The following is a 25,390-nucleotide window of genomic DNA, read 5'->3' on the forward strand; positions in this document are numbered from 1 at the left end:
TATTCTGTTCAATTCCAGTCAGTTGCCATGGACACATCTAGGGAATCAGAAATAAAAACATAATGTCTTACTTAGATTTAGCTATGTCTTATTCTGTACAATTCCAGTCAGTTGCCATGGATACATCTTGAGAATCAGAAATAAAAATATAATGTCTTACTCGGATTTAGCCATGTCTTATTCTGTTCAATTCCAGTCAGTTGCCATGGATACATCTAGATAAATCTAAAGAATCAAGACATTCTCATCTTCAATACATTCTTCAGATATTTCATGTTTGTTTGGAGTAGACTTCAGATCACACTTTGTAGAAAGAGAAACTTTCTCTGATTTCATCTTGGTTTGAATACAGAGAGAAATTTAGTTATATTTAAATAACAGCACAACAATTACCATATTCACTCTATTAGTAGCGCATGTTATTACGTAAATAAAAGAGGTATTTCTATGGTAACATAAGTAATATTTAAATGAGATAGTTTACAATTAATGTAAATTTCAGTTTATATGCACTTACATTAGAGGTGTGCTTCTAATAGCAAAGCCACCTGTCTGTCTGTCATTTTAGCCACCCTCCTGTCTGTCTGGCATTTTATCCAGCCACCTGTCTGCCTGATATTTTATCCAGCCACCTGTCTGCCTGTCATTTTAGCCAGCCACCTGTCTGCCTGTCATTTTAACCAGCCACCTGTCTGTCTGGCATTTTATCCAGCCACCTGTCTGCCAGTCATTTTCGGCAGCCACCTGTCTGCCAGTCATTTTAGCCAGCCACCTGTCTGTCTGGCATTTTATCCAGCCACCTGTCTGCCTGATATTTTAGCCAGCCACCTGTCTGCCAGTCATTTTCGCCAGCCACCTGTCTGTCTGTCATTTTAGCCAGCCACCTGTTGGCCTGTCATTTTAGCCAGCCACCTGTCTGTCTGCCATTTTAGCTAGCCACCTGTCTGCCAGTCATTTTAGCCAGCCACCTGTCTGCCAGTCATTTTAGCTAGCCACCTGTCTGCCTGTCATTTTAAAACAATATTCGTGGATACAAACTAGAGTTCACAAAAAAGACTGAAGTGAAATTAAGCCTGTCAACCACCATGACTCGTCACTTGAAAAACGTGCACATGATCAAATCAAAACACAAAACAAGACAGAATAAGGAGGAACATTTTCACTTTTAAAATATGGTCTGCATTTCTCCAATTCATTGAATCGTCTTACTTTGGCCATCTGAACTTGCCCTAAACAATGTCTTCTTTTTGTCTCTTTGGGTTTTTGCGATGTATCATACTGTTGGCATCCTTGCATTTCTTTGGTATCTGTTCATAGCTTGGTTCAGTGGCTGGAGGTCTACTGTTGTCATGGTGGCAGCAAGCAATGATGACCTTTTATGAGCCAGGATGATAACAAAGAAGATAAACATTTAGACATAATGGTAGCCTAGAGTAGCAATAACGAAGTGAAGTGACATGAACCTAATGTTCAGTGAAACTGATGCTTTCATTGTGTCACTGTCCATTTTATGCTGTCACAATCGTTACGATCACTATTTTAATCTTTGACAATCTGTGGACATCCAGAAAGTTTGCATTTCACAAAAACAAGTGGTCTGTCAATGAATCAGTGTTACAGGGGTCAGAGTCTGTCAGTGAATCAGTGTTACAGGGGTCAGAGTCTGTCAGTGAATCAGTGTTACAGGGGTCAGAGTCTGTCAGTGAATCAGTGTTACAGGGGTCAGAGTCTGTCAGTGAATCAGTGTTACAGGGGTCAGAGTCTGTCAGTGAATCAGTGTTACAGGGGTCAGAGTCTGTCAGTGAATCAGTGTTTGGAGGGGTCAGAGTCTGTCAGTGAATCAGTGTTACAGGGGTCAGAGTCTGTCAGTGAATCAGTGTTACAGGGGTCAGAGTCTGTCAGTGAATCAGTGTTACAGGGGTCAGAGTCTGTCAGTGAATCAGTGTTACAGGGGTCAGAGTCTGTCAGTGAATCAGTGTTGCAGGGGTCAGAGTCTGTCAGTGAATCAGTGTTACAGGGGTCAGAGTCTGTCAGTGAATCAGTGTTACAGGGGTCAGAGTCTGTCAGTGAATCAGTGTTGGAGGGGTCAGAGTCTGTCAGTGAATCAGTGTTACAGGGGTCAGAGTCTGTCAGTGAATCAGTGTTACAGGGGTCAGAGTCTGTCAGTGAATCAGTGTTACAGGGGTCAGAGTCTGTCAGTGAATCAGTGTTACAGGGGTCAGAGTCTGTCAGTGAATCAGTGTTGGAGGGGTCAGAGTATGTCAGTGAATCAGTGTTACAGGGGTCAGAGTCTCTCAGTGAATCAGTGTTGCAGGGGTCAGAGTCTGTCAGTGAATCAGAGTTGGAGGGGTCAGAGTCTGTCAGTGAATCAGTGTTACAGGGGTCAGAGTCTGTCAGTGAATCAGTGTTGCAGGGGTCAGAGTCTGTCAGTGAATCAGTGTTACAGGGGTCAGAGTCTGTCAGTGAATCAGTGTTACAGGGGTCAGAGTCTGTCAGTGAATCAGTGTTACAGGGGTCAGAGTCTGTCAGTGAATCAGTGTTACAGGGGTCAGAGTCTGTCAGTGAATCAGTGTTGCAGGGGTGAGAGTCTGTCAGTGAATCAGTGTTGCAGGGGTCAGAGTCTGTCAGTGAATCAGAGTTGGAGGGGTCAGAGTCTGTCAGTGAATCAGTGTTACAGGGGTCAGAGTCTGTCTGTGAATCAGTGTTACAGGGGTCAGAGTCTGTCAGTGAATCAGAGTTGCAGGGGTGAGAGTCTGTCAGTGAATCAGAGTTGGAGGGGTCAGAGTCTGTCAGTGAATCAGTGTTACAGGGGTCAGAGTCTGTCTGTGAACCAGTGTTACAGGGGTCAGAGTCTGTCAGTGAATCAGTGTTGCAGGGGTGAGAGTCTGTCTGTGAATCAGTGTTGCAGGGGTCAGAGTCTGTCAGTGAATCAGAGTTGCAGGGGTGAGAGTCTGTCAGTGAATCAGAGTTGGAGGGGTCAGAGTCTGTCAGTGAATCAGTGTTACAGGGGTCAGAGTCTGTCTGTGAATCAGTGTTACAGGGGTCAGAGTCTGTCAGTGAATCAGTGTTGCAGGGGTGAGAGTCTGTCAGTGAATCAGTGTTGCAGGGGTCAGAGTCTGTCAGTGAATCAGAGTTGGAGGGGTCAGAGTCTGTCTGTGAATCAGTGTTACAGGGGTCAGAGTCTGTCAGTGAATCAGTGTTACAGGGGTGAGAGTCTGTCAGTGAATCAGTGTTGCAGGGGTCAGAGTCTGTCAGTGAATCAGTGTTACAGGGGTCAGAGTCTGTCAGTGAATCAGTGTTGCAGGGGTCAGAGTCTGTCAGTGAATCAGAGTTGCAGGGGTCAGAGTCTGTCAGTGAATCAGTGTTGGATGGGTGAGAGTCTGTCTGTGAATCAGTGTTGCAGGGGTCAGAGTCTGTCAGTGAATCAGTGTTACAGGGGTCAGAGTCTGTCAGTGAATTAGAGTTGCAGGGGTCAGAGTCTGTCAGTGAATCAGTGTTGCAGGGGTCAGAGTCTGTCTGTGAATCAGTGTTACAGGGGTCAGAGTCTGTCTGTGAATCAGTGTTACAGGGGTCAGAATCTGTCAGTGAATCAGTGTTGCAGGGGTGAGAGTCTGTCAGTGAATCAGTGTTGCAGGGGTCAGAGTCTGTCAGTGAATCAGAGTTGGAGGGGTCAGAGTCTGTCTGTGAATCAGTGTTACAGGGGTCAGAGTCTGTCAGTGAATCAGTGTTACAGGGGTGAGAGTCTGTCAGTGAATCAGTGTTGCAGGGGTCAGAGTCTGTCAGTGAATCAGTGTTACAGGGGTCAGAGTCTGTCAGTGAATTAGAGTTGCAGGGGTCAGAGTCTATCAGTGAATCAGTGTTGCAGGGGTCAGAGTCTGTCAGTGAATCAGAGTTGCAGGGGTCAGAGTCTGTCAGTGAATCAGTGTTGGAGGGGTGAGAGTCTGTCTGTGAATCAGTGTTGCAGGGGTCAGAGTCTGTCAGTGAATCAGTGTTGGAGGGGTCAGAGTCTGTCTGTGAATCAGAGTTGCAGGGGTCAGAGTCTGTCAGTGAATCAGAGTTGCAGGGGTGAGAGTCTGTCAGTGAATCAGTGTTACAGGGGTCAGAGTCTGTCTGTGAATCAGTGTTACAGGGGTCAGAGTCTGTCAGTGAATCAGTGTTGCAGGGGTCAGAGTCTGTCTGTGAATCAGTGTTGCAGGGGTCAGAGTCTGTCAGTGAATCAGTGTTGCAGGGGTCAGAGTCTGTCAGTGAATCAGTGTTGCAGGGGTCAGAGTCTGTCAGTGAATCAGTGTTACAGGGGTCAGAGTCTGTGAATCAGTGTTGCAGGGGTCAGAGTCTGTCTGTGAATCAGTGTTGCAGGGGTCAGAGTCTGTCAGTGAATCAGTGTTGCAGGGGTCAGAGTCTGTCAGTGAATCAGTGTTGCAGGGGTGAGAGTCTGTCAGTGAATCAGTGTTGCAGGGGTCAGAGTCTGTCTGTGAATCAGTGTTGCAGGGGTCAGAATCTGTCTGTGAATCAGTGTTAGTTTACATAGTTTAGTTTGATAGTTTACATTTTATTCTAGCTGAGTCATCATCAATCTTGAAAATCTAGTCAGAAATCAATAAATTTGAGTTTTAAGAATAATAGTAGATTACGGGTCACAATGGAGATTTATGGAGAAAATAAATTGATATACATGTACCCTAAATATGAGATATGCTTGACAGTGGTTCTATTTTTAAGACAATTTTACATAAATTAATCTACAACCAATCATAGACATGGAAAAAATAAGTTGATATACATGTACCCTAAATATAAGATATGCTTGACAGTGGTTCTATTTTTAAGTCAATTTTACATAAATTAATCTACAACCAATCATAGACATGGAAAAAATAAGTTGATATACATGTACCCTAAATATAAGATATGCTTGACAGTGGTTCTATTTTTAAGACAATTTTACATAAATTAATCTACAACCAATCATAGACATGGAAAAAATAAGTTGATATACATGTACCCTAAATATAAGATATGCTTGACAGTGGTTCTATTTTTAAGACAATTTTACATAAATTAATCTACAACCAATCATAGACATGGAGAAAATAAATTGATATACATGTACCCTAAATATGAGATATGCTTGACAGTGGTTCTATTTTAAGACAATGTTACATAAATTAATCTACAACCAATCATACACATGGAGAAAATAAATTGATATACATGTACCCTAAATATGAGATATGCTTGACAGTGGTTCTATTTTTAAGACAATTTTACATAAATTAATCTACAACCAATCATAGACATGGAGAAAATAAATTGATATACATGTACCCTAAATATGAGATATGCTTGACAGTGGTTCTATTTTAAGACAATGTTACATAAATTAATCTACAACCAATCATACACATGGAGAAAATAAATTGATATACATGTACCCTAAATATGAGATATGCTTGACAGTGGTTCTATTTTTAAGACAATGTTACATAAATTAATCTACAACCAATCATAGACATGGAGAAAATAAATTGATATACATGTACCCTAAATATGAGATATGCTTGACAGTGGTTCTATTTTTAAGACAATGTTACATAAATTAATCTACAACCAATCAAAGACATGGAGAAAATAAATTGATATACATGTACCCTAAATATGAGATATGCTTGACAGTGGTTCTATTTTTAAGACAATGTTACATAAATTAATCTACAACCAATCATAGACATGGAGAAAATAAATTGATATACATGTACCCTAAATATGAGATATGCTTGACAGTGGTTCTATTTTTAAGACAATGTTACATAAATTAATCTACAACCAATCATAGACATGGAGAAAATAAATTGATATACATGTACCCTAAATATGAGATATGCTTGACAGTGGTTCTATTTTTAAGACAATGTTACATAAATTAATCTACAACCAATCAAAGACATGGAGAAAATAAATTGATATACATGTACTCTAAATATGAGATATGCTTGACAGTGGTTCTATTTTTAAGACAATGTTACATAAATTAATCTACAACCAATCATAGACATGGAGAAAATAAATTGATATACATGTACCCTAAATATGAGATATGCTTGACAGTGGTTCTATTTTTAAGACAATGTTACATAAATTAATCTACAACCAATCATAGACATGGAGAAAATAAATTGATATACATGTACTCTAAATATGAGATATGCTTGACAGTGGTTCTATTTTTAAGACAATGTTACATAAATTAATCTACAACCAATCATAGACATGGAGAAAATAAATTGATATACATGTACTCTAAATATGAGATATGCTTGACAGTGGTTCTATTTTTAAGACAATGTTACATAAATTAATCTACAACCAATCAAAGACATGGAGAAAATAAATTGATATACATGTACCCTAAATATGAGATATGCTTGACAGTGGTTCTATTTTTAAGACAATGTTACATAAATTAATCTACAACCAATCAAAGACATGGAGAAAATAAATTGATATACATGTACCCTAAATATGAGATATGCTTGACAGTGGTTCTATTTTTAAGACAATGTTACATAAATTAATCTACAACCAATCAAAGACATGGAGAAAATAAATTGATATACATGTACCCTAAATATGAGATATGCTTGACAGTGGTTCTATTTTTAAGACAATGTTACATAAATTAATCTACAACCAATCATAGACATGGAGAAAATAAATTGATATACATGTACCCTAAATATGAGATATGCTTGACAGTGGTTCTATTTTAAGACAATGTTACATAAATTAATCTACAACCAATCATACACATGGAGAAAATAAATTGATATACATGTACCCTAAATATGAGATATGCTTGACAGTGGTTCTATTTTTAAGACAATGTTACATAAATTAATCTACAACCAATCAAAGACATGGAGAAAATAAATTGATATACATGTACCCTAAATATGAGATATGCTTGACAGTGGTTCTATTTTTAAGACAATGTTACATAAATTAATCTACAACCAATCAAAGACATGGAGAAAATAAATTGATATACATGTACCCTAAATATGAGATATGCTTGACAGTGGTTCTATTTTTAAGACAATGTTACATAAATTAATCTACAACCAATCATAGACATGGAGAAAATAAATTGATATACATGTACCCTAAATATGAGATATGCTTGACAGTGGTTCTATTTTTAAAACAATGTTACATAAATTAATCTACAACCAATCATAGACATGGAGAAAATAAATTGATATACATGTACCCTAAATATGAGATATGCTTGACAGTGGTTCTATTTTTAAGACAATGTTACATAAATTAATCTACAACCAATCAAAGACATGGAGAAAATAAATTGATATACATGTACCCTAAATATGAGATATGCTTGACAGTGGTTCTATATTTAAGACAATGTTACATAAATTAATCTACAACCAATCATAGACATGGAGAAAATAAATTGATATACATGTACTCTAAATATGAGATATGCTTGACAGTGGTTCTATTTTTAAGACAATGTTACATAAATTAATCTACAACCAATCAAAGACATGGAGAAAATAAATTGATATACATGTACCCTAAATATGAGATATGCTTGACAGTGGTTCTATTTTTAAGACAATGTTACATAAATTAATCTACAACCAATCAAAGACATGGAGAAAATAAATTGATATACATGTACCCTAAATATGAGATATGCTTGACAGTGGTTCTATTTTTAAGACAATGTTACATAAATTAATCTACAACCAATCAAAGACATGGAGAAAATAAATTGATATACATGTACCCTAAATATGAGATATGCTTGACAGTGGTTCTATTTTAAGACAATGTTACATAAATTAATCTACAACCAATCATAGACATGGAGAAAATAAATTGATATACATGTACACTAAATATGAGATATGCTTGACAGTGGTTCTATTTTTAAGACAATGTTACATAAATTAATCTACAACCAATCATACACATGGAGAAAATAAATTGATATACATGTACTCTAAATATGAGATATGCTTGACAGTGGTTCTATTTTTAAGACAATGTTACATAAATTAATCTACAACCAATCATAGACATGGAGAAAATAAATTGATATACATGTACCCTAAATATGAGATATGCTTGACAGTGGTTCTATTTTTAAGACAATGTTACATAAATTAATCTACAACCAATCAAAGACATGGAGAAAATAAATTGATATACATGTACCCTAAATATGAGATATGCTTGACAGTGGTTCTATTTTAAGACAATTTTACATAAATTAATCTACAACCAATCATAGACATGGAGAAAATAAATTGATATACATGTACCCTAAATATGAGATATGCTTGACAGTGGTTCTATTTTTAAGACAATTTTACATAAATTAATCTACAACCAATCATAGACATGGAGAAAATAAATTGATATACATGTACCCTAAATATGAGATATGCTTGACAGTGGTTCTATTTTTAAGACAATGTTACATAAATTAATCTACAACCAATCAAAGACATGGAGAAAATAAATTGATATACATGTACCCTAAATATGAGATATGCTTGACAGTGGTTCTATTTTTAAGACAATGTTACATAAATTAATCTACAACCAATCATACACATGGAGAAAATAAATTGATATACATGTACCCTAAATATGAGATATGCTTGACAGTGGTTCTATTTTTAAGACAATGTTACATAAATTAATCTACAACCAATCATAGACATGGAGAAAATAAATTGATATACATGTACCCTAAATATGAGATATGCTTGACAGTGGTTCTATTTTTAAGACAATGTTACATAAATTAATCTACAACCAATCAAAGACATGGAGAAAATAAATTGATATACATGTACCCTAAATATGAGATATGCTTGACAGTGGTTCTATTTTTAAGACAATGTTACATAAATTAATCTATAACCAATCAAAGACATGGAGAAAATAAATTGATATACATGTACCCTAAATATGAGATATGCTTGACAGTGGTTCTATTTTTAAGACAATGTTACATAAATTAATCTACAACCAATCAAAGACATGGAGAAAATAAATTGATATACATGTACCCTAAATATGAGATATGCTTGACAGTGGTTCTATTTTTAAGACAATGTTACATAAATTAATCTACAACCAATCAAAGACATGGAGAAAATAAATTGATATACATGTACCCTAAATATGAGATATGCTTGACAGTGGTTCTATTTTTAAGACAATGTTACATAAATTAATCTACGACCAATCATAGACATGGAGAAAATAAATTGATATACATGTACTCTAAATATGAGATATGCTTGACAGTGGTTCTATTTTTAAGACAATGTTACATAAATTAATCTACAACCAATCAAAGACATGGAGAAAATAAATTGATATACATGTACCCTAAATATGAGATATGCTTGACAGTGGTTCTATTTTTAAGACAATGTTACATAAATTAATCTACAACCAATCAAAGACATGGAGAAAATAAATTGATATACATGTACCCTAAATATGAGATATGCTTGACAGTGGTTCTATTTTTAAGACAATGTTACATAAATTAATCTACAACCAATCAAAGACATGGAGAAAATAAATTGATATACATGTACCCTAAATATGAGATATGCTTGACAGTGGTTCTATTTTTAAGACAATGTTACATAAATTAATCTACGACCAATCATAGACATGGAGAAAATAAATTGATATACATGTACTCTAAATATGAGATATGCTTGACAGTGGTTCTATTTTTAAGACAATGTTACATAAATTAATCTACAACCAATCAAAGACATGGAGAAAATAAATTGATATACATGTACCCTAAATATGAGATATGCTTGACAGTGGTTCTATTTTTAAGACAATGTTACATAAATTAATCTACAACCAATCATAGACATGGAGAAAATAAATTGATATACATGTACCCTAAATATGAGATATGCTTGACAGTGGTTCTATTTTTAAGACAATGTTACATAAATTAATCTACAACCAATCAAAGACATGGAGAAAATAAATTGATATACATGTACCCTAAATATGAGATATGCTTGACAGTGGTTCTATTTTTAAGACAATGTTACATAAATTAATCTACGACCAATCATAGACATGGAGAAAATAAATTGATATACATGTACTCTAAATATGAGATATGCTTGACAGTGGTTCTATTTTTAAGACAATGTTACATAAATTAATCTACAACCAATCAAAGACATGGAGAAAATAAATTGATATACATGTACCCTAAATATGAGATATGCTTGACAGTGGTTCTATTTTTAAGACAATGTTACATAAATTAATCTACAACCAATCAAAGACATGGAGAAAATAAATTGATATACATGTACTCTAAATATGAGATATGCTTGACAGTGGTTCTATTTTTAAGACAATGTTACATAAATTAATCTACAACCAATCAAAGACATGGAGAAAATAAATTGATATACATGTACCCTAAATATGAGATATGCTTGACAGTGGTTCTATTTTTAAGACAATGTTACATAAATTAACCTACAACCAATCATAGACATGGAGAAAATAAATTGATATACATGTACTCTAAATATGAGATATGCTTGACAGTGGTTCTATTTTTAAGACAATGTTACATAAATTAATCTACAACCAATCATAGACATGGAGAAAATAAATTGATATACATGTACTCTAAATATGAGATATGCTTGACAGTGGTTCTATTTTTAAGACAATGTTACATAAATTAATCTACAACCAATCAAAGACATGGAGAAAATAAATTGATATACATGTACCCTAAATATGAGATATGCTTGACAGTGGTTCTATTTTTAAGACAATGTTACATAAATTAATCTACAACCAATCAAAGACATGGAGAAAATAAATTGATATACATGTACCCTAAATATGAGATATGCTTGACAGTGGTTCTATTTTTAAGACAATGTTACATAAATTAACCTACAACCAATCATAGACATGGAGAAAATAAATTGATATACATGTACCCTAAATATGAGATATGCTTGACAGTGGTTCTATTTTTAAGACAATGTTACATAAATTAATCTACAACCAATCAAAGACATGGAGAAAATAAATTGATATACATGTACCCTAAATATGAGATATGCTTGACAGTGGTTCTATTTTTAAGACAATGTTACATAAATTAATCTACAACCAATCATACACATGGAGAAAATAAATTGATATACATGTACTCTAAATATGAGATATGCTTGACAGTGGTTCTATTTTTAAGACAATGTTACATAAATTAATCTACAACCAATCATAGACATGGAGAAAATAAATTGATATACATGTACCCTAAATATGAGATATGCTTGACAGTGGTTCTATTTTTAAGACAATGTTACATAAATTAATCTACAACCAATCATAGACATGGAGAAAATAAATTGATATACATGTACCCTAAATATGAGATATGCTTGACAGTGGTTCTATTTTTAAGACAATGTTACATAAATTAATCTACAACCAATCATAGACATGGAGAAAATAAATTGATATACATGTACCCTAAATATGAGATATGCTTGACAGTGGTTCTATTTTTAAGACAATGTTACATAAATTAATCTACAACCAATCAAAGACATGGAGAAAATAAATTGATATACATGTACCCTAAATATGAGATATGCTTGACAGTGGTTCTATTTTTAAGACAATGTTACATAAATTAATCTACAACCAATCATAGACATGGAGAAAATAAATTGATATACATGTACCCTAAATATGAGATATGCTTGACAGTGGTTCTATTTTTAAGACAATGTTACATAAATTAATCTACAACCAATCAATAACATGGAGAAAATAAATTGATATACATGTACCCTAAATATGAGATATGCTTGACAGTGGTTCTATTTTAAGACAATGTTACATAAATTAATCTACAACCAATCAATAACATGGAGAAAATAAATTGATATACATGTACCCTAAATATGAGATATGCTTGACAGTGGTTCTATTTTTAAGACAATGTTACATAAATTAATCTACAACCAATCATAGACATGGAGAAAATAAATTGATATACATGTACCCTAAATATGAGATATGCTTGACAGTGGTTCTATTTTAAGACAATTTTACATAAATTAATCTACAACCAATCATACACATGGAGAAAATAAATTGATATACATGTACCCTAAATATGAGATATGCTTGACAGTGGTTCTATTTTAAGACAATTTTACATAAATTAATCTACAACCAATCATACACATGGAGAAAATAAATTGATATACATGTACTCTAAATATGAGATATGCTTGACAGTGGTTCTATTTTTAAGACAATGTTACATAAATTAATCTACAACCAATCAAAGACATGGAGAAAATAAATTGATATACATGTACCCTAAATATGAGATATGCTTGACAGTGGTTCTATTTTAAGACAATGTTACATAAATTAATCTACAACCAATCATAGACATGGAGAAAATAAATTGATATACATGTACCCTAAATATAAGATATGCTTGACAGTGGTTCTATTTTTAAGACAATTTTACATAAATTAATCTACAACCAATCATAGACATGGAGAAAATAAATTGATATACATGTACCCTAAATATGAGATATGCTTGACAGTGGTTCTATTTTTAAGACAATTTTACATAAATTAATCTACAACCAATCATAGACATGGAGAAAATAAATTGATATACATGTACCCTAAATATAAGATATGCTTGACAGTGGTTCTATTTTTAAGACAATTTTACATAAATTAATCTACAACCAATCATAGACATGGAGAAAATAAATTGATATACATGTACCCTAAATATGAGATATGCTTGACAGTGGTTCTATTTTTAAGACAATTTTACATAAATTAATCTACAACCAATCATAGACATGGAGAAAATAAATTGATATACATGTACCCTAAATATAAGATATGCTTGACAGTGGTTCTATTTTTAAGACAATTTTACATAAATTAATCTACAACCAATCATAGACATGGAGAAAATAAATTGATATACATGTACCCTAAATATGAGATATGCTTGACAGTGGTTCTATTTTTAAGACAATGTTACATAAATTAATCTACAACCAATCATAGACATGGAGAAAATAAATTGATATACATGTACTCTAAATATGAGATATGCTTGACAGTGGTTCTATTTTTAAGACAATGTTACATAAATTAATCTACAACCAATCAAAGACATGTAGAAAATAAATTGATATACATGTACCCTAAATATGAGATATGCTTGACAGTGGTTCTATTTTTAAGACAATGTTACATAAATTAATCTACAACCAATCATACACATGGAGAAAATAAATTGATATACATGTACCCTAAATATGAGATATGCTTGACAGTGGTTCTATTTTTAAGACAATGTTACATAAATTAATCTACAACCAATCATAGACATGGAGAAAACAAATTGATATACATGTACCCTAAATATGAGATATGCTTGACAGTGGTTCTATTTTTAAGACAATGTTACATAAATTAATCTACAACCAATCATAGACATGGAGAAAACAAATTGATATACATGTACCCTAAATATGAGATATGCTTGACAGTGGTTCTATTTTTAAGACAATGTTACATAAATTAATCTACAACCAATCATAGACATGGAGAAAATAAATTGATATACATGTACCCTAAATATGAGATATGCTTGACAGTGGTTCTATTTTTAAGACAATGTTACATAAATTAATCTACAACCAATCAAAGACATGGAGAAAATAAATTGATATACATGTACCCTAAATATGAGATATGCTTGACAGTGGTTCTATTTTTAAGACAATGTTACATAAATTAATCTACAACCAATCATACACATGGAGAAAATAAATTGATATACATGTACCCTAAATATGAGATATGCTTGACAGTGGTTCTATTTTTAAGACAATGTTACATAAATTAATCTATGACCAATCAAAGACATGGAAAAAATAAATTGATATACATGTACCCTAAATATGAGATATGCTTGACAGTGGTTCTATTTTTAAGACAATGTTACATAAATTAATCTACAACCAATCAAAGACATGGAGAAAATAAATTGATATACATGTACCCTAAATATGAGATATGCTTGACAGTGGTTCTATTTTTAAGACAATGTTACATAAATTAATCTACAACCAATCAAAGACATGGAGAAAATAAATTGATATACATGTACCCTAAATATGAGATATGCTTGACAGTGGTTCTATTTTTAAGACAATTTTACATAAATTAATCTACAACCAATCAAAGACATGGAGAAAATAAATTGATATACATGTACCCTAAATATGAGATATGCTTGACAGTGGTTCTATTTTTAAGACAATGTTACATAAATTAATCTACAACCAATCATAGACATGGAGAAAATAAATTGATATACATGTACCCTAAATATGAGATATGCTTGACAGTGGTTCTATTTTTAAGACAATGTTACATAAATTAATCTACAACCAATCATAGACATGGAGAAAATAAATTGATATACATGTACCCTAAATATGAGATATGCTTGACAGTGGTTCTATTTTTAAGACAATGTTACATAAATTAATCTACAACCAATCATAGACATGGAGAAAATAAATTGATATACATGTACCCTAAATATGAGATATGCTTGACAGTGGTTCTATTTTTAAGACAATGTTACATAAATTAATCTACAACCAATCATAGACATGGAGAAAATAAATTGATATACATGTACCCTAAATATGAGATATGCTTGACAGTGGTTCTATTTTTAAGACAATGTTACATAAATTAATCTACAACCAATCATAGACATGGAGAAAATAAATTGATATACATGTACCCTAAATATGAGATATGCTTGACAGTGGTTCTATTTTTAAGACAATGTTACATAAATTAATCTACAACCAATCAAAGACATGGAGAAAATAAATTGATATACATGTACCCTAAATATAAGATATGCTTGACAGTGGTTCTATTTTTAAGACAATGTTACATAAATTAATCTACAACCAATCATAGACATGGAGAAAATAAATTGATATACATGTACCCTAAATATGAGATATGCTTGACAGTGGTTCTATTTTTAAGACAATGTTACATAAATTAATCTATGACCAATCAAAGACATGGAAAAAATAAATTGATATACATGTACCCTAAATATGAGATATGCTTGACAGTGGTTCTATTTTTAAGACAATGTTACATAAATTAACCTACAACCAATCAAAGACATGGAGAAAATAAATTGATATACATGTACCCTAAATATAAGATATGCTTGACAGTGGTTCTATTTTTAAGACAATGTTACATAAATTAACCTACAACCAATCAAAGACATGGAGAAAATAAATTGATATACATGTACTCTAAATATGAGATATGCTTGACAGTGGTTCTATTTTTAAGACAATGTTACATAAATTAATCTACAACCAATCAAAGACATGGAGAAAATAAATTGATATACATGTACCCTAAATATGAGATATGCTTGACAGTGGTTCTATTTTTAAGACAATGTTACATAAATTAATCTACAACCAATCATAGACATGGAGAAAATAAATTGATATACATGTACCCTAAATATGAGATATGCTTGACAGTGGTTCTATTTTTAAGACAATGTTACATAAATTAATCTACAACCAATCATAGACATGGAGAAAACAAATTGATATACATGTACCCTAAATATAAGATATGCTTGACAGTGGTTCTATTTTTAAGACAATGTTACATAAATTAATCTACAACCAATCATAGACATGGAGAAAATAAATTGATATACATGTACCCTAAATATGAGATATGCTTGACAGTGGTTCTATTTTAAGACAATGTTACATAAATTAATCTACAACCAATCAAAGACATGGAGAAAATAAATTGATATACATGTACCCTAAATATGAGATATGCTTGACAGTGGTTCTATTTTTAAGACAATGTTACATAAATTAACCTACAACCAATCAAAGACATGGAGAAAATAAATTGATATACATGTACTCTAAATATGAGATATGCTTGACAGTGGTTCTATTTTTAAGACAATGTTACATAAATTAATCTACAACCAATCATAGACATGGAGAAAATAAATTGATATACATGTACCCTAAATATGAGATATGCTTGACAGTGGTTCTATTTTTAAGACAATTTTACATAAATTAATCTACAACCAATCAAAGACATGGAGAAAATAAATTGATATACATGTACTCTAAATATGAGATATGCTTGACAGTGGTTCTATTTTTAAGACAATGTTACATAAATTAATCTACAACCAATCATAGACATGGAGAAAATAAATTGATATACATGTACCCTAAATATGAGATATGCTTGACAGTGGTTCTATTTTTAAGACAATGTTACATAAATTAATCTACAACCAATCATAGACATGGAGAAAATAAATTGATATACATGTACCCTAAATATGAGATATGCTTGACAGTGGTTCTATTTTTAAGACAATTTTACATAAATTAATCTACAACCAATCAAAGACATGGAGAAAATAAATTGATATACATGTACCCTAAATATGAGATATGCTTGACAGTGGTTCTATTTTTAAGACAATGTTACATAAATTAATCTACAACCAATCATAGACATGGAGAAAATAAATTGATATACATGTACCCTAAATATGAGATATGCTTGACAGTGGTTCTATTTTTAAGACAATGTTACATAAATTAATCTACAACCAATCATAGACATGGAGAAAATAAATTGATATACATGTACCCTAAATATGAGATATGCTTGACAGTGGTTCTATTTTTAAGACAATGTTACATAAATTAATCTACAACCAATCAAAGACATGGAGAAAATAAATTGATATACATGTACTCTAAATATGAGATATGCTTGACAGTGGTTCTATTTTTAAGACAATGTTACATAAATTAATCTACAACCAATCAAAGACATGGAGAAAATAAATTGATATACATGTACCCTAAATATGAGATATGCTTGACAGTGGTTCTATTTTTAAGACAATGTTACATAAATTAATCTACAACCAATCAAAGACATGGAGAAAATAAATTGATATACATGTACCCTAAATATGAGATATGCTTGACAGTGGTTCTATTTTTAAGACAATGTTACATAAATTAATCTACAACCAATCATAGACATGGAGAAAATAAATTGATATACATGTACCCTAAATATGAGATATGCTTGACAGTGGTTCTATTTTTAAGACAATGTTACATAAATTAATCTACAACCAATCAAAGACATGGAGAAAATAAATTGATATACATGTACCCTAAATATGAGATATGCTTGACAGTGGTTCTATTTTTAAGACAATGTTACATAAATTAATCTACAACCAATCAAAGACATGGAGAAAATAAATTGATATACATGTACCCTAAATATGAGATATGCTTGACAGTGGTTCTATTTTAAGACAATGTTACATAAATTAATCTACAACCAATCAAAGACATGGAGAAAATAAATTGATATACATGTACCCTAAATATGAGATATGCATGACAGTGGTTCTATTTTAAGACAATGTTACATAAATTAATCTACAACCAATCAAAGACATGGAGAAAATAAATTGATATACATGTACCCTAAATATGAGATATGCATGACAGTGGTTCTATTTTTAAGACAATGTTACATAAATTAATCTACAACCAATCAAAGACATGGAGAAAATAAATTGATATACATGTACCCTAAATATGAGATATGCTTGACAGTGGTTCTATTTTTAAGACAATGTTACATAAATTAATCTACAACCAATCAAAGACATGGAGAAAATAAGTTGATATACATGTACCCTAAATATGAGATATGCTTGACAGTGGTTCTATTTTAAGACAATGTTACATAAATTAATCTACAACCAACCAAAGACATGGAGAAAATAAATTGATATACATGTACCCTAAATATGAGATATGCTTGACAGTGGTTCTATTTTTAAGACAATGTTACATAAATTAATCTACAACCAATCAAAGACATGGAGAAAATAAGTTGATATACATGTACCCTAAATATGAGATATGCTTGACAGTGGTTCTATTTTAAGACAATGTTACATAAATTAATCTACAACCAACCAAAGACATGGAGAAAATAAATTGATATACATGTACCCTAAATATGAGATATGCTTGACAGTGGTTCTATTTTTAAGACAATGTTACATAAATTAATCTACAACCAATCAAAGACATGGAGAAAATAAATTGATATACATGTACCCTAAATATGAGATATGCTTGACAGTGGTTCTATTTTTAAGACAATGTTACATAAATTAATCTACAACCAATCAAAGACATGGAGAAAAATAAATTGATATACATGTACCCTAAATATGAGATATGCTTGACAGTGGTTCTATTTTTAAGACAATGTTACATAAATTAATCTACAACCAATCATAGACATGGAGAAAATAAATTGATATACATGTACTCTAAATATGAGATATGCTTGACAGTGGTTCTATTTTTAAGACAATGTTACATAAATTAATCTACAACCAATCATAGACATGGAAAAAATAAATTGATATACATGTACCCTAAATATGAGATATGCTTGACAGTGGTTCTATTTTTAAGACAATGTTACATAAATTAATCTACAACCAATCATAGACATGGAGAAAATAAATTGATATACATGTACTCTAAATATGAGATATGCTTGACAGTGGTTCTATTTTTAAGACAATGTTACATAAATTAATCTACAACCAATCATAGACATGGAAAAAATAAATTGATATACATGTACCCTAAATATGAGATATGCTTGACAGTGGTTCTATTTTTAAGACAATGTTACATAAATTAATCTACAACCAATCATAGACATGGAAAAAATAAATTGATATACATGTACTCTAAATATGAGATATGCTTGACAGTGGTTCTATTTTTAAGACAATGTTACATAAATTAATCTACAACCAATCATAGACATGGAAAAAATAAATTGATATACATGTACCCTAAATATGAGATATGCTTGACAGTGGTTCTATTTTTAAGACAATGTTACATAAATTAATTTACAACCAATCAAAGACATGGAGAAAATAAATTGATATACATGTACCCTAAATATGAGATATGCTTGACAGTGGTTCTATTTTTAAGACAATGTTACATAAATTAATCTACAACCAATCAAAGACATGGAGAAAATAAATTGATATACATGTACCCTAAATATGAGATATGCTTGACAGTGGTTCTATTTTTAAGACAATGTTACATAAATTAATCTACAACCAATCAAAGACATGGAGAAAATAAATTGATATACATGTACCCTAAATATGAGATATGCATGACAGTGGTTCTATTTTTAAGACAATGTTACATAAATTAATCTACAACCAATCATAGACATGGAGAAAATAAATTGATATACATGTACCCTAAATATGAGATATGCTTGACAGTGGTTCTATTTTTAAGACAATGTTACATAAATTAATCTACAACCAATCATAGACATGGAAAAAATAAATTGATATACATGTACCCTAAATATGAGATATGCTTGACAGTGGTTCTATTTTAAGACAATGTTACATAAATTAATCTACAACCAATCAAAGACATGGAGAAAATAAATTGATATACATGTACCCTAAATATGAGATATGCTTGACAGTGGTTCTATTTTAAGACAATGTTACATAAATTAATCTACAACCAATCAAAGACATGGAGAAAATAAATTGATATACATGTACCCTAAATATGAGATATGCTCGACAGTGGTTCTATTTTTAAGACAATGTTACATAAATTAATCTACAACCAATCAAAGACATGGAGAAAATAAATTGATATACATGTACCCTAAATATGAGATATGCTTGACAGTGGTTCTATTTTTAAGACAATGTTACATAAATTAATCTACAACCAATCATAGACATGGAGAAAATAAATTGATATACATGTACTCTAAATATGAGATATGCTTGACAGTGGTTCTATTTTTAAGACAATGTTACATAAATTAATCTACAACCAATCATAGACATGGAAAAAATAAATTGATATACATGTACCCTAAATATGAGATATGCTTGACAGTGGTTCTATTTTTAAGACAATGTTACATAAATTAATCTACAACCAATCATAGACATGGAGAAAATAAATTGATATACATGTACTCTAAATATGAGATATGCTTGACAGTGGTTCTATTTTTAAGACAATGTTACATAAATTAATCTACAACCAATCATAGACATGGAAAAAATAAATTGATATACATGTACCCTAAATATGAGATATGCTTGACAGTGGTTCTATTTTTAAGACAATGTTACATAAATTAATCTACAACCAATCATAGACATGGAAAAAATAAATTGATATACATGTACCCTAAATATGAGATATGCTTGACAGTGGTTCTATTTTTAAGACAATGTTACATAAATTAATCTACAACCAATCATAGACATGGAGAAAATAAATTGATATACATGTACTCTAAATATGAGATATGCTTGACAGTGGTTCTATTTTTAAGACAATGTTACATAAATTAATCTACAACCAATCATAGACATGGAAAAAATAAATTGATATACATGTACCCTAAATATGAGATATGCTTGACAGTGGTTCTATTTTTAAGACAATTTTACATAAATTAACCTACAGTGACTTAACATGTTTTCTTAATTCTCTGTACACAGGTGTACCATTGTAGACAATAGAATTAATTACTTTGTAAATTGTCTTCAACTAAATCTTCCAACCAATCACATTTGTTATAATTGACCTGCTATTGTTAGTATTGAATAGTGTATTTTATTCTGTCACCAAAATAGATAATTATCTTGTCACCATAGCAATAGCTAATTAGCATAAAAATAGATTTGTTCACGATGATTTTCATAAAATATGTTTTGATTTCTGTTAAAATATGAGTAGATTTATGTGTTATTTAATATTAAATTCCAACAAAATAAATTTGTTCACGATGATTTGCATAAAATAAATGTTTTGATTTCTGTTAAAATATGAGTAGATTTATGTGTTATTTAATATTAAATTCCAACAAAATAAATTTGTTCACGATGATTTGCATAAAATAAATGTTTTGATTTCTGTTAAAATATGAGTAGATTTATGTGTTATTTAATATTAAATTCCAACAAAATAAATTTGTTCACGATGATTTGCATAAAATAAATGTTTTGATTTCTGTTAAAATATGAGTAGATTTATGTGTTATTTAATATTAAATTAAAACAAAATAGTTTTGGTCTGTGAATCAGTTTAAAGCAGGAAAGTCGTCACCTGTGAGTCCCTAGCAACGATAACAACACATGCTAAAAACACAAAGATAGGAAAGTCGTCACCTGTGCACGTGTGGGAATTGAGTCCTTAGCAACGATAACAACACATGCTAAAAACACAAAGATAGGAAAGTCGTCACCTGTGCACGTGTGGGAATTGAGTCCCTAGCAACGATAACAACACATGCTAAAAACACAAAGATAGGAAAGTCGTCACCTGTGCACGTGTGGGAATTGAGTCCCTAGCAACGATAACAACACATGCTAAAAACACAAAGATAGGAAAGTCGTCACCTGTGCACGTGTGGGAATTGAGTCCCTAGCAACGATAACAACACATGCTAAAAACACAAAGATAGGAAAGTCGTCACCTGCGCACGTGTGGGAATTGAGTCCCTAGCAACGATAACAACACATGCTAAAAACACAAAGATAGGAAAGTCGTCACCTGTGCACGTGTGGGAATTGAGTCCCTAGCAACGATAACAACACATGCTAAAAACACAAAGATAGGAAAGTCGTCACCTGTGCACGTGTGGGAATTGAGTCCCTAGCAACGATAACAACACATGCTAAAAACACAAAGATAGGAAAGTCGTCACCTGTGCACGTGTGGGAATTGAGTCCCTAGCAACGATAACAACACATGCTAAAAACACAAAGATAGGAAAGTCGTCACCTGTGCACGTGTGGGAATTGAGTCCCTAGCAACGATAACAACACATGCTAAAAACACAAAGATAGGAAAGTCGTCACCTGCGCACGTGTGGGAATTGAGTCCCTAGCAACGATAACAACACATGCTAAAAACACAAAGATAGGAAAGTCGTCACCTGTGCACGTGTGGGAATTGAGTCCCTAGCAACGATAACAACACATGCTAAAAACACAAAGATAGGAAAGTCGTCACCTGTGCACGTGTGGGAATTGAGTCCCTAGCAACGATAACAACACATGCTAAAAACACAAAGATAGGAAAGTCGTCACATGTGCACGTGTGGGAATTGAGTCCCTAGCAACGATAACAACACATGCTAAAAACACAAAGATAGGAAAGTCGTCACCTGTGCACGTGCGGGAATTGAGTCCCAAGCAACGATAACAACACATGCTAAAAACACAAAGATAGGAAAGTCGTCACCTGTGCACGTGCAGGAATTGAGTCCCTAGCAACGATAACAACACATGCTAAAAACACAAAGATAGGAAAGTCGTCACCTGTGCACGTGTGGGAATTGAGTCCCCAGCAGCGATAACAACACATGCTAAAAACACAAAGATAGGAAAGTCGTCACCTGTGCACGTGTGGGAATTGAGTCCCTAGCAACGATAACAACACATGCTAAAAACACAAAGATAGGAAAGTCGTCACCTGTGCACGTGTGGGAATTGAGTCCCTAGCAATGATAACAACACATGCTAAAAACACAAAGATAGGAAAGTCGTCACCTGTGCACATGCGGGAATTGAGTCCCTAGCAACGATAACAACACATGCTAAAAACACAAAGATAGGAAAGTCGTCACCTGTGCACGTGTGGGAATTGAGTCCCCAGCAGCGATAACAACACATGCTAAAAACACAAAGATAGGAAAGTCGTCACCTGTGCACGTGTGGGAATTGAGTCCCTAGCAACGATAACAACACATGCTAAAAACACAAAGATAGGAAAGTCGTCACCTGTGCACGTGTGGGAATTGAGTCCCTAGCAACGATAACAACACATGCTAAAAACACAAAGATAAGAAAGTCGTCACATGTGCACGTGTGGGAATTGAGTCCCTAGCAACGATAACAACACATGCTAAAAACACAAAGATAGGAAAGTCGTCACCTGCGCACGTGCGGGAATTGAGTCCCTAGCAACGATAACAACACATGCTAAAAACACAAAGATAGGAAAGTCGTCACCTGTGCACGTGAGGGAATTGAGTCCCTAGCAACGATAACAACACATGCTAAAAACACAAAGATAAGAAAGTCGTCACATGTGCACGTGTGGGAATTGAGTCCCTAGCAACGATAACAACACATGCTAAAAACACAAAGATAGGAAAGTCGTCACCTGCGCACGTGCGGGAATTGAGTCCCTAGCAACGATAACAACACATGCTAAAAACACAAAGATAGGAAAGTCGTCACCTGTGCACGTGAGGGAATTGAGTCCCTAGCAACGATAACAACACATGCTAAAAACACAAAGATAGGAAAGTCGTCACCTGTGCACGTGTGGAAATTGAGTCCCTAGCAACGATAACAACACATGCTAAAAACACAAAGATAGGAATGTCGTCACCTGTGCACGTGTGGGAATTGAGTCCCTAGCAACGATAACAACACATGCTAAAAACACAAAGATAGGAAAGTCGTCACCTGTGCACGTGTGGGAATTGAGTCCCTAGCAATGATAACAACACATGCTAAAAACACAAAGATAAGAAAGTCGTCACATGTGCACGTGTGGGAATTGAGTCCCTAGCAACGATAACAACACATGCTAAAAACACAAAGATCGGAAAGTCGTCACCTGCGCACGTGCGGGAATTGAGTCCCTAGCAACGATAACAACACATGCTAAAAACACAAAGATAGGAAAGTCGTCACCTGTGCACGTGAGGGAATTGAGTCCCTAGCAACGATAACAACACATGCTAAAAACACAAAGATAGGAAAGTCGTCACCTGTGCACGTGCGGGAATTGAGTCCCTAGCAACGATAACAACACATGCTAAAAACACAAAGATAGGAAAGTCGTCACCTGTGCACGTGTGGGAATTGAGTCCCTAGCAACGATAACAACACATGCTAAAAACACAAAGATAGGAAAGTCGTCACCTGTGCACGTGTGGGAATTGAGTCCCTAGCAACGATAACAACACATGCTAAAAACACAAATATAAGAAAGTCGTCACCTGTGCACGTGTGGGAATGGAGTCCCTAGCAACGATAACAACACATGCTAAAAACACAAAGATAAGAAAGTCGTCACCTGTGCACGTGCGGGAATTGAGTCCCGAGCAACGATAACAACACATGCTAAAAACACAAAGATAGGAAAGTCGTCACCTGTGCACGTGTGGGAATTGAGTCCCTAGCAACGATAACAACACATGCTAAAAACACAAAGATAGGAAAGTCGTCACCTGTGCACGTGTGGGAATTGAGTCCCTAGCAACGATAACAACACATGCTAAAAACACAAAGATAGGAAAGTCGTCACCTGTGCACGTGCGGGAATTGAGTCCCTAGCAACGATAACAACACATGCTAAAAACACAAAGATAGGAAAGTCATCACCTGTGCACGTGTGGGAATTGAGTCCCTAGCAACGATAACAACACATGCTAAAAACACAAAGATAGGAAAGTCGTCACCTGTGCACGTGCGGGAATTGAGTCCCTAGCAACGATAACAACACATGCTAAAAACACAAAGATAGGAAAGTCGTCACCTGTGCACGTGTGGGAATTGAGTCCCTAGCAACGATAACAACACATGCTAAAAACACAAAGATAGGAAAGTCGTCACCTGTGCACGTGTGGGAATTGAGTCCCTAGCAACGATAACAACACATGCTAAAAACACAAAGATAAGAAAGTCGTCACCTGTGCACGTGTGGGAATGGAGTCCCTAGCAACGATAACAACACATGCTAAAAACACAAAGATAAGAAAGTCGTCACCTGTGCACGTGTGGGAATTGAGTCCCTAGCAACGATAACAACACATGCTAAAAACACAAAGATAGGAAAGTCGTCACCTGTGCACGTGAGGGAATTGAGTCCCTAGCAACGATAACAACACATGCTAAAAACACAAAGATAGGAAAGTCGTCACCTGTGCACGTGCGGGAATTGAGTCCCTAGCAACGATAACAACACATGCTAAAAACACAAAGATAGGAAAGTCGTCACCTGTGCACGTGTGG

At 33.3% G+C, this 25,390-nt stretch overlaps 1 long non-coding RNA gene across 1 annotated transcript in view; it reads right to left on the reverse strand.

Moving 5' to 3' along the window:
* Positions 1–1,241: 1,241 nt before the first annotated feature.
* The window catches only part of LOC146730206 (uncharacterized), a 29,197-nt gene continuing 5,048 nt past the window's right edge, over positions 1,242–25,390 (reverse strand). Inside the window, exon 2 of the long non-coding RNA XR_014927924.1 lies at positions 1,242–1,373. This is a non-coding gene — a long non-coding RNA (uncharacterized LOC146730206). The remainder of the gene's footprint in view (positions 1,374–25,390) is intronic.

Source organism: Saccoglossus kowalevskii, chromosome 20 (genome assembly GCF_978046115.1).
Source record: "Saccoglossus kowalevskii chromosome 20, keSacKowa6.1, whole genome shotgun sequence".
In the NCBI taxonomy this organism is placed as follows: Eukaryota; Metazoa; Hemichordata; class Enteropneusta; family Harrimaniidae; genus Saccoglossus; species Saccoglossus kowalevskii.